Genomic DNA, 10,874 nt, shown 5'->3' on the forward strand with positions numbered 1-10,874 from the left:
ACTGCACCAAGGAGACCCTCATTAGATGTAGGCTTTTGACCATGAATCTCCCAAACTGTGACCTAAAAACATCTGAATCTTTATAAATCACCCAGACTCAGATATTTCTATTATTTAATGGCGAAGAACTAAAATTCCACACCTGACAAACCATTTGTCAGTCCATATTCACAGTAATTATACTATATTCCCTATTGGGTATTTTGACTACTATGTGGACATCAAAGTGTTATAATTCAACCTAAAACTTCTCTTTTCACTTCCAAAATCATACCAAAGGGCTCTGGGCCAATAAAAATTGTGCTAATGGCCAAGCGTATTCCAAACATCTGCCTTTTGTGGGGTACTATTTTGTAAAAAAGTCCTTTTAGAAGAAATATCACATTTATTTACCTTAGATTAGAGAAAAGCAAATGGATGTAAATGAATAGGGTAAAACATTTAGCTAGTATTCTACTGGACATAGCAGTCAGTTCTCTAATGGGTCAGGAATTAGGGAAGTAGGGGATGGTTTCTTAGTTATATGCTTACTGCATTATTGTTATTTTCCTGTCTTATTGTACACCAGGAAGTTCCTTCTTCCTCATTCCTTTCAGAATGAGGAAAGGATGAAATAATTCCCTCTTTAATTAAAATCAGAGGCCTGATGATGTGGTAAATGTTAACTTCTAAATGTGAAGGTCTTTAATAAACATTAATGTTTATGCCTTTATAACAAAAATCTTCCAACTTTACTGTGATTAAAATGACTTAAGATCATTTAATTTATAGCACTTTAGTTCTCAGAAATTCTGATATAATAAATCTGAGAGGGTCTCTGTGACCAGCATTAGTTTTGACAATTATTTTTTGCAATCTCAACATCAAAAAATTATATTTTTTACTGTGAGAAATATTATTTCACAGTTTTAAATATACAAATAAACTTCAGTGAGAAGAGGAAAAAATGTAGTGAGTATTTATAACAATTTGCGAAGTCAGTGGCAATTACTTTATTTCACTAAGTATTCTGGTATACGGTGAAACAGCTGGATCTGAGAATTCGACTTTCTTAGCCTCAGCTTGTATTTTCCCACTACAAAGAGACTTTCCTTGTTTCTTTTCTCTCCTAAACCTCACTTTCTATACTGTCAGTAAACTAAAATATCTGGGTGAGAGAAAAGAGGGTAGGAGACAAACAATTTTGCTTTGCTTCTAAGGTAGCCCAAAGGCATGCTTAAGGCATTGGGTCGCACATGGCCGACTCCACAGTTCAAGTTCCAGACCCAGAGGCCTAAAAGCAAGCCAGGCATGTTTGCATTCATGCTCCAAATCCTGAGAGAAGACTGGAAGAGAAGGGATTGTGACATGGTCATCTCCCCCAGGAGGTGATTCTCACTTTGTCTCTCTGTGTCTCTCTGGTGTCTCTTGGGTGAGTGCACATACATTGTGGCAAAAATCTAAAAAAAAGAAAGAAGAAAAAAATATGACAAGGATTAAAATACACCACTTAAAATGATCAGTTTAATAAATTAATACCTGAGTGAACCAGCAGGTGCAAATATCCTTGGTTACTATAACAATAATCTTACCAATTAACAATTCTCATTTTGTATATTTTTGAAATGTTTTTCTAGTTATGAAAATAATTCATAAACACTATAGAAATTTTGAAAGTACCAAAAAATTATAAAAGTAAACACCATAGCATAATCCCATCAAATTATAATCTAAACAAAATTTTTACATAAGCATTTTCTTTTTTAAATTATTTTTATACATTCAAGAACATTATTTAGCTTACAAAGTGAACATTTCAATATGTGAACATTTTTCCCTAGTCCAGTTGATCAAACTATCTTCAACAGGTAACACCACACCTCCTAAACAACTCTAAGTGAGCCAGCAAGTGGTACAGAGGGTATGGTGTGTGGATCTTACATGTGTGAATGTGTGGTTCAAGTCCCAGAGCCAGCAGCTTGAAAATTGTGTCTGCCTGCATGTCCAAAATCTCAAAGAGAAGGAATTGTGGCCTGACCCTTTCCCTTAAAGAGCAATTCCTCACTCCCCCCTCCACCCTTTGTCTCTCTCCACCAGGCATGCACACCCTACAGCAAAAACAAAAACAAAAACAAAAATAAACTCCTGAAATTCTACCCAATACAATGTTTCTTTATTTCACAAGCAGAGTCCTGAAAACCATCGGTGGAACAATCTCATAGGAATGACTGGTAAGAATAAACATGACATAATGGAGTATGAAAAATTAATAATTGCAGAGGCACTTAATTGGGGTTTTCTTCTTGACTGAAATGATTCTGTTCACCATAAGACACTGGCATGAGAGCTCAGTTACATTTGTAATCAAAACAGTTGATCTCTGAGATAATGCATGGCCTAAAGTAAGTTAGATTTCATAATTTATAGAAGAAAAGTGTCTAACATCTGAATCTTTGTGTAGTTCTGCACCCCAATATAATGTCCATGGACTTTGAATCAATTGTTATATATTGTATTACTTTTTTATTAATTATTGCTTTTTAGATTATTACCTCTTTAACATGATTCTGTGCATAATATTGTTTAGTACATATTCTAAATCCTACTTTTTAAAAATAATTATTTATTTAATTTAATTTATTATCTTTGCTATAGGGCATGTGTACTCATTAGAAAGAGATGAGAGAGAGAGAGAGAGAAAGTGAGAGCAAGCCACCAGGTCTGGGACTTGGACCATGGTCGGCTTGTGGGAATGCAAGTACCTTAACCACCACACCACCTGTTGGCTCCTACATCCTCATTTCTAGACTATCTCCATCCAAGTCTTTTTTTTTTTCTTTCTTTTTTTTTGGAGAGGTTTTGGCTATAGGGCACGTGTGCTCGCCAGAAAGACAGAGAGAGACAGAGAGACAGAAAGTGAGAAATTGCTCCCCGGGGGGACGGCCATGCCGCAATCCCTTCTCCTCCATTTTCCTCTCAGGATCTTGGGCATGTGCGCACACGAGCCTGGTGTGAGTTTAAGCCACCCGGTCTGGGACTTGAACCATGGTCGACTAAATGGGAGTCCAGCAACGTAGCCATTACGCTAACTGCTGGTCCCAACTGCATTTTGATGCTTCTCCCACAGTGTTTTACTGACTTGTCTCTTGTGAGTCAATTACTTAGTTTGCTGATATGTAATTCAGCTAATAATCTTTTATCTTTCAGCTGACCATACTAATGGACTATGCTGAATTAAGCTGACTGTAATTTAAAAATAAGGCTTACCTTTTTCAGATGGTTTTCTCATGTTCTACAGCATGGACTCTTCATGCTGAACAGTCACTTTCAACTTAAAAAATTAGATATGAAGTAGACTGGCCAGTTTGTCAATTGTGTACCAGTGCATAAACAAGGGAGTCACTGGAACAGTTTTCAGTGATTGCTAACCACAGGCAACATTGCAGGTTGTTATTTCTGCAGCATACTCACTTTCACATTTCATGTTTGAATCAGAATTATAAATTGTTCTTTGCTATAAACTCGAAGAGAAAAATAGCCTGTAACCTATTTACTTTGCTTTATAATGGTGGTATTGGGGTTTTGAGGATAGTACCCTGGCAGCTGTAGAAATTACGTGGGCATAATTATATATGGTTTTGAGGTTTATTATTTTTGCTGGATAAGCCATTACATTTAATACCATACCTATCTCCTCTCTCTCTCTATTTTAGGATCTCTATATCTATATCTAGATATATCTATTTAGATAGATATGTCAATATTTATTTTTTAATTAATTAATTTTGATTATAAGCTATTATTTATTCTTTAAGAATATTTATGTGGTGAAAGAAATTCTGAGCCTTTAAGTATATTCCTCACATCTACTTAATAAAAAAAAAAAGAACACAATGATTAAAATCTTACATTTTATTTTTTTTGGCCAGGTCCTGAGAAATACAACCACCCTCAAATTCTTTCAAGTGAATTTGAACATTTTCTAATGTCAGAGATGCAGAAAAATTCACTCATATTTCCAAGCTAGGAGAAGAGAAATTTTCAATCTTAAGAGTTCCCCAGAGAAACTTAAAATTATTTCCCCAAGAATTAACAAACAATTTTATTATTATGGTATCAGATTACGCAATTAGTATGATGGATTTATGGCCACATAAGCTATTTCATAATTTTTTTCAGGTTATAAAAATATTGGGGAGAAAGTTGAACAAATTTACATAAGAAGTCCCATGAAGCCTTGCCTTTGGGAAGATTACCTTGTTTCCTCAGTCTGCATTGATTTCCTTCTAAGAAACATGTTTGAATTACTTGGACATTTCTATACAGACTGAATGTAAAAGAATTGACAGTTGTGGCAATGATCTAGAGAAATGCATCATATGAGGATCAATGAAAGTGTGCACAGAAATGAGATAGATGCAAAAATAAATACGTATACAAACCACTTGTAGACATTTTCCAAACAGAGATTCTGATTTCATAGTTATCTGATGTGATCTGAGGTTCTGCATTTCTTTTCTTTTCTTTCTTAAAAAAAAAAAAATTGCTAGAGAGCATATACCCATTGGAGGGAAGGGTGAAGTGAGAAAACACCCCCTGTGGATATCTCATTTTTCTCCTCCTTTTGGGTTTTTGGATATGTATGTACACATGCCCAGTATGTTTCTCAAGTCACTGAGTCTGAATTGCATTGCTGGCCATGTGAGATTTAGCTACTTTAATGACCATGCCATGAGCTGGCCCAAGGTCCTGCATTTCTAACAAACTCCCAGGTGATGCTGATGTTGCAAAGAACACATAGCGAGAACCTAGGATCTAGAACTGACTAGGCATAGGTGGATCCTATACCTGGATGCCCATCAGAACCACCACAGAGAGATTAAGCTAAAAGAGAGGCCCAGATCTTACCTAAGCTTTGAGTCAGGCACTCAAGGGCACCTTTGACATGACTGCAGATATTAAGCTCTATCACTGATCTGAGTCTCAAGCAGAGGAGTGAACAACTGACTCAGAAAATTCATACAGTTTTAGTGTGTGTTGAGGAGGTTTGTGGGTGGGGATTTGGGATAGAAAAGTTTTAGAGGTCCAGTCAGAAAAGGAGGCTGTTATTCTAAGCAGGTACATCTTCTGCCCTCAAACTTTCTTTTCTCCCAAATAGAGTGGTATTTATTTATAAAGCAAGAATAGTTTGCCTTCAGAACCAAACATGAAGCTCTTCCATATCCCTTAAGGTCCCACAGGGACATCTTGGAAATCTCTTAGTACTTATCCCAACTCTGCTCCAGAAATACTGGCCCCTTTACTATTTTTGACCATTCCTCAGCAAATCATCCTCAAGACTTTCTATAAGATGTTACCTCTGCACAGAATACTCTTTTTTTTCTTTTTTTGAGAGAGATTTTCACTGTAGGGCGTGTGCGTTCGCCAGACAGACAGAGACATAGAGACAGAAAGCGAGAAATCACCCCCCAGGGGGGATGGTAACGCCGCAATCCCTTCTCCTCCATTCTCCTCTCGGGATCTTGGGCACGCACGCACACGCGCCCGGTGTGAGTTTTAAGCCACCGGGTCCGGGACACGAACCGCAGTCGACTACGTGGGAATCCAGCGACATAGCCATTACGCTAACTGCTGGTTCCCTGCACAGAATACTCTTACTTCAAATATCCTGTGGCTAGATTTCTTACCTCTTTCTCTTCAATTCTTTCCTCAAGTATAGCTTTCCTAATAAGACACCTTATTAATATGGTGACTTACAAGTAGCTTTTAGGATCCCCTTTTGTATTACTCATTTTATGATACATAAGACCCTCTCTTATATTAGTTACATAGCATGGTTACCAATCCTTTTTTTGGTTTTCACTTCTCCATCATCACAGAAGGTAGAGATGGTAGGGATTCTTGTCTATCTGTTCATAGGTATTGTCAAAATGCTTAGAAACCTTACTACCCTATTTTATGTGTCTTATGTAAATTAATTACTACATGCAAATTCAGTTGTCATTTCAGAGAAGTCCTGTGACAAACTTTCTTCCTGAACTAATTGCTCTTTTTTTTTTCTTGAAAGAGAGAAAAAGACAGGGGCAACATAACTGGTTTTTAGTCTGCCAGGGTCACAGGAGCAAGTGGGTACAGCCATGTGCTCCAGTTACCTTCCAGTCCAAGCTCCTGGTCTTCTCATATGGCTCTGGTGTCACCTAGAAATGGCCCTTCTGCCTGTGCCAGTGCTGCTGTGCCCTGATTGTTCTTTAGTATGTCAGCATATCACATGACTGTGTTATATATTCCTTATATTCTCTTTCTCCCTCTCTACCTACACACACATACACGCATATGATTTTTGTTATTTTAGTTTATTTTTAGAACATACAATATTTAAGTGTAGTAGCAAGTTTTTAGAGATATATATTCAACAACTATAACACCTCTTAATACAAAGTACATGGGTAATGGATATTGGTCGATCATTTTTTTTTATGTGGGATTTTAAAGATAGGTTAGATTTTTTGCATTATGATCAGGTACTGAATAATTGCTCTGTTTTACATTTCTCTGAATAGGTAACACTGTCTGGTGTGATGACTGAGTTAGTGCTCCTTTATTCACGTGAGCAAGGGCAGACAGATCAGCTAGACATTTATTCTCAACATCGATGTCATAATCCTTTCACTGTGCAAACTTTACAGTATGACTGTACCCAGTTGGCTTGCTTGCCAGAAGGCACCCAGGTCTTCAGATTCTCCCTCCTCTGCCATTCCATTTTCTTGACTCCAAACGATGCATACCCAGAATTCTACTAATGATGAATTGGCACTGCAGAGAGACTGGCTGGGCCCAAGGCAAATTTACAGCTGGCTAGAGTAATCACATGGTGGGATGTGGGATGCTTTTTATTTTATTTATTTATTTTTTTACCTAAATACACTTGTGGTCCACTGAGAGCTTTCTATTTCATAGTTGTTTACTTTTGATCCAACAGGGCCATTTTCCATTGTACAGCACTTTAGCAATCCCATAGCTATAAGGGCTGCCCACATTGACATGGCACACATCAGGCATTGATACTAGATTTGCTAAATAGACTTGAAGCTCGTGTCTGTGTGTTCTTTTCTGACCTAGGTCACCCAGTTCTGTTTATTTATTTACATAGTTTGTGGCATAGGAAACTCTACTCAAAGATCCAAAAATAACCGTGCATTGGTTGCTTCTCTCTATGTAGCTACAAACACAAGTAGGCATAGGAAAGAAAAGCCCCAATTTCAACCTTAAAATCCAAAAGTATTATATTATAAAATTATAATGATGGTTAAAATAAAAATAATAATTTCAAAGTGAATAAGACAGGAGCTAAACATAGATCATATTAGGTATCTTGCTAAGGTTCTAGTGTAACAATTAAACAATTAATAATCACTTGATTTAGTCATTTATGTATGTATGCATGTATGTATTGGCTACAGACTATGTACTTTCCCTGGAAGGAGACAGGCAGACAGACAGACAGAGAAAGGAAAAGTGAGAAATCACCCTACAGACAGTACAGCCATGCCACAATCCCTTCTCTTCCATTCTGCTGTCAGGATTTTGGGCATGTATGCATATGTCCCTGGCATGATTTTCAAGCTGCCAGGTCCAAAATCAAACCACACAGTCAACCATGTGGGATCCAGTTGCCTTAACCATCACACCATCTGCGGGCCTCAGTCATTCATTTCTTAATTCACCCAGAAATTGTTACTGAAACCTCTAATGTGCACATTGTTGTATAAGGCACTTATAGACAAAAGCTTCATGGTCCTAATAATGCAAAACATGAAAAAACAAGCAGAGGGAAAAAATACTGTGGATGTGGTGATCGTAATGAGTTTAAATTTAATTGAACAAATATTTTGTGCTCAAAATCATGCACACAGATCATCATTTTCTGGTTTCCCCAAATATTATTTGCATATTGTCCAAGCATGAATTTGATATTTAAATTTAGAAAAGTTCTAGAACATTAGGAAGACACAAAATTGTAAAATCACTCTTTAGTGCTATATCTTTACAGAAGGAGAGTCAATAATGAAAAGAGAGGGAAAAAACCAATTAATATTTATTCTTTCATGCTCATTCAGCATTATTCACAACAACCAACATGCAGAACAACCTAGATGTCCACTGACAGGTGAATGAATTAAGAAAAGATGGTATATGCACAATAGGGAATATGGTTCAGCATTATGAAAGAAGGAAGTCCTGCAACATACGACAACATGTGTGAACCTGGAGGACAATATGCTCAGTGAAATAAACCAGTGCCAGCAGGACAAAGACCGTATGATTACACTTATCCGAGGTATCTAAAATAGCTAAATTCAGAGAAACGGAGAGTAGAATGGTGGTTGCAATGTTGGGGGAGGGAGAGGGGGAAGATAAGATGCTGCTCTTCAACAAACATGTTTCAGTTACGCAAGTCTGTTCTAGGGATCTAGTGTAACACAGCAAGCCTATAATTAATAATACCATATCATAAAAAAGTTTAAAATTTTAAAAATTGGTTATAAAGTTGATCTAATGTTAAATGTTATTACTACAATTTAAAAATGATTATGTATTTGGAATCTACTCCTTTTGCCAGGATATGTTAAAATTTTGTGGTGTTTGCTGGTAAAGGTTTATTTATTTATTTTTTAAAGATTTTCGCCATAGGATGCTTGTGCTCACCAGACAGAGAGAGAGAGGAAAAGAAAGAAAGCACTCCCTGGGGAGATGGCCACACTACAATCCCTTTTCCACTCTCCACTTGGGATGCATGCACACACACCCAGAGTGATTTTCAAGCTACCAAGTCTGCACTCAAACCATGTTCGGCCATGTGGGAATCCCGAGCCTTAACCACTATGCCCCAAGGTGATATTTTAAAGTCAGCAAAGATATTTTTCAACTTCAAAGAGTTTATGATCATTACAAAACAGAGATTTTCTTTTTTTAAATTTAAATTTATTTATTTACATTCATTCACTGTACATCATTACAGCATACAAAATGAGATTTTCCATCCAGAGTACACTGTATATTGGCTCAATCAAGCACATCAACATGCATATTATTGTCAACAAATAATTTTCCATAAGACAGATTTTCAAAATATATCCCATCTCCAAGGACTCAGTCTAGTCACCTTAGCACTACCCTGAAGACAGGTAGGGGAATGCACTGCAGCTTCCTAAGTGTTCAGAAACGACTTTTAGGCTAATATACATTCTGATACATTGTGGGATGTACATTCAAAGGCAGCCCAACAAGGAGCAGAGCCGAATCCTTGCAGGGCTGGGTTCCCAGCTGTGCGGTTAGCAGGTGAGATAGTGGCTTAGGATACTACTTACCTCCTGTCTGTGGTCAGCCTAGAGGAGACAGATCAAATATCATGTCCTGGACCATAGAAATAGCAGGTCAGAGTAAACCTGGACCTTATAGTAGTAAAAGCCTCATTCACCTGACACGTTGGCTACAGTGGGACTGCACGCTCTTTTTTTAGAACATGATTTGAGAAGCTGTGCTAAGGTGCTGCCCTACATTTATCTCTCCCTAGGAATATCTTCTCTTTGTTTCAAAATTGACCTTTATGGTCCATTAAACAAATGTCTACATAATTAATATTGGAGAACAGGAAGGGATCAGCCTTTAAAGACTTCCCTGTTACTAGGAAATACTTACATTACTTCTGGAGGGCAATGGTGTTAGTGGGATTCTTCTCTCAAAGTAAAATTAATTTTAATGTAGGCATCTTTTTTTTTTTTTTTTTTTTTTGAGAGGTTTTTGCCATAGGGCACATGTGCTCGCCAGATAGACAGAGGGAGACAGAGATACAGAAAGCGAGAAATCACTCCCCAAGAGGGATGGCCACGCCACAATCCCTTCTCCTTCATTCTCCTCTTGGGATCTTGGGCACGCACGCACACGGCGTGAGTTTTAAGCCACCGGGTCCAGGATGCGAACTGCAGTCGACTACGTGGGAGTCCAGCTACATAACCATTATGCTAACTGCTGGTCCCAATGTAGTCATCTTTTAAAAATCATATTAACTCCTGATTCAGCAGGTGGTATGGTGGTTAAGGCAGCTGAATCCCACATGGTCAACTGTACAGTTCAAGTCTGGGACCCAGTGGATTGAAGAAAACATGCCAAATGCATGTGTATGCATGCCCAAATTCCCAACAGGAGAACAGAGGAGAAGGGACAACGGCAAGACCCTCTTCCCTGGGGGTGCTTTGGGTGCTTTGTCACTTGCTGTCTCTCTCCCCATCTCTGCCTTTCTCTGGTGAGAGTGTGCACCCTATTACAGAACCAAAAAAAAAAAAAAAAAGGAGGAAAACATCATAATAAGTCCTGAATATGCAGTAAGAGAAGAATATGGTTGCTATAAACATCTTTTTGCACTGCTACCATTCAGGGGCCTTACCTAGGAGGGCTAGAAATCCTACAATGTGGGAAGAGCATCCCATAATAAAATTGACTTTACTGTGTCCTGCATGATTTTTACAGTTACATAGTCAATATTATAGATGGAAGAGTCATTTATAATTATTTCAGATGAGAACCTCACTATATTTTACATGAACACTAAGGATTTCTTGAACAATTTTAAAGTGCACTCAGGTATGTACAAATGCACTACTGTATAAGTCAAGGGAAAATTATATAATGCTCTATTAGGAAATTTGCCATGAATATTTCATATTGTGGGACATAAAATAAACATTAATAATTCTAATAATACTATTTAATCAGACAACATAACACACAGTATGCTGTGGCAGTGAATCCACTGATTCTACATACAGGCACAGGCCTCATACAGACACAATGACTTCTTTTCTTTTAGTATAGACCTGCCTGAGGACCACGTAGGG

This window comes from Tupaia chinensis, unplaced genomic scaffold, assembly GCF_000334495.1.
Source record: "Tupaia chinensis unplaced genomic scaffold, TupChi_1.0 Scaffold147312_1, whole genome shotgun sequence".
Lineage (NCBI taxonomy): Eukaryota > Metazoa > Chordata > Mammalia > Scandentia > Tupaiidae > Tupaia > Tupaia belangeri.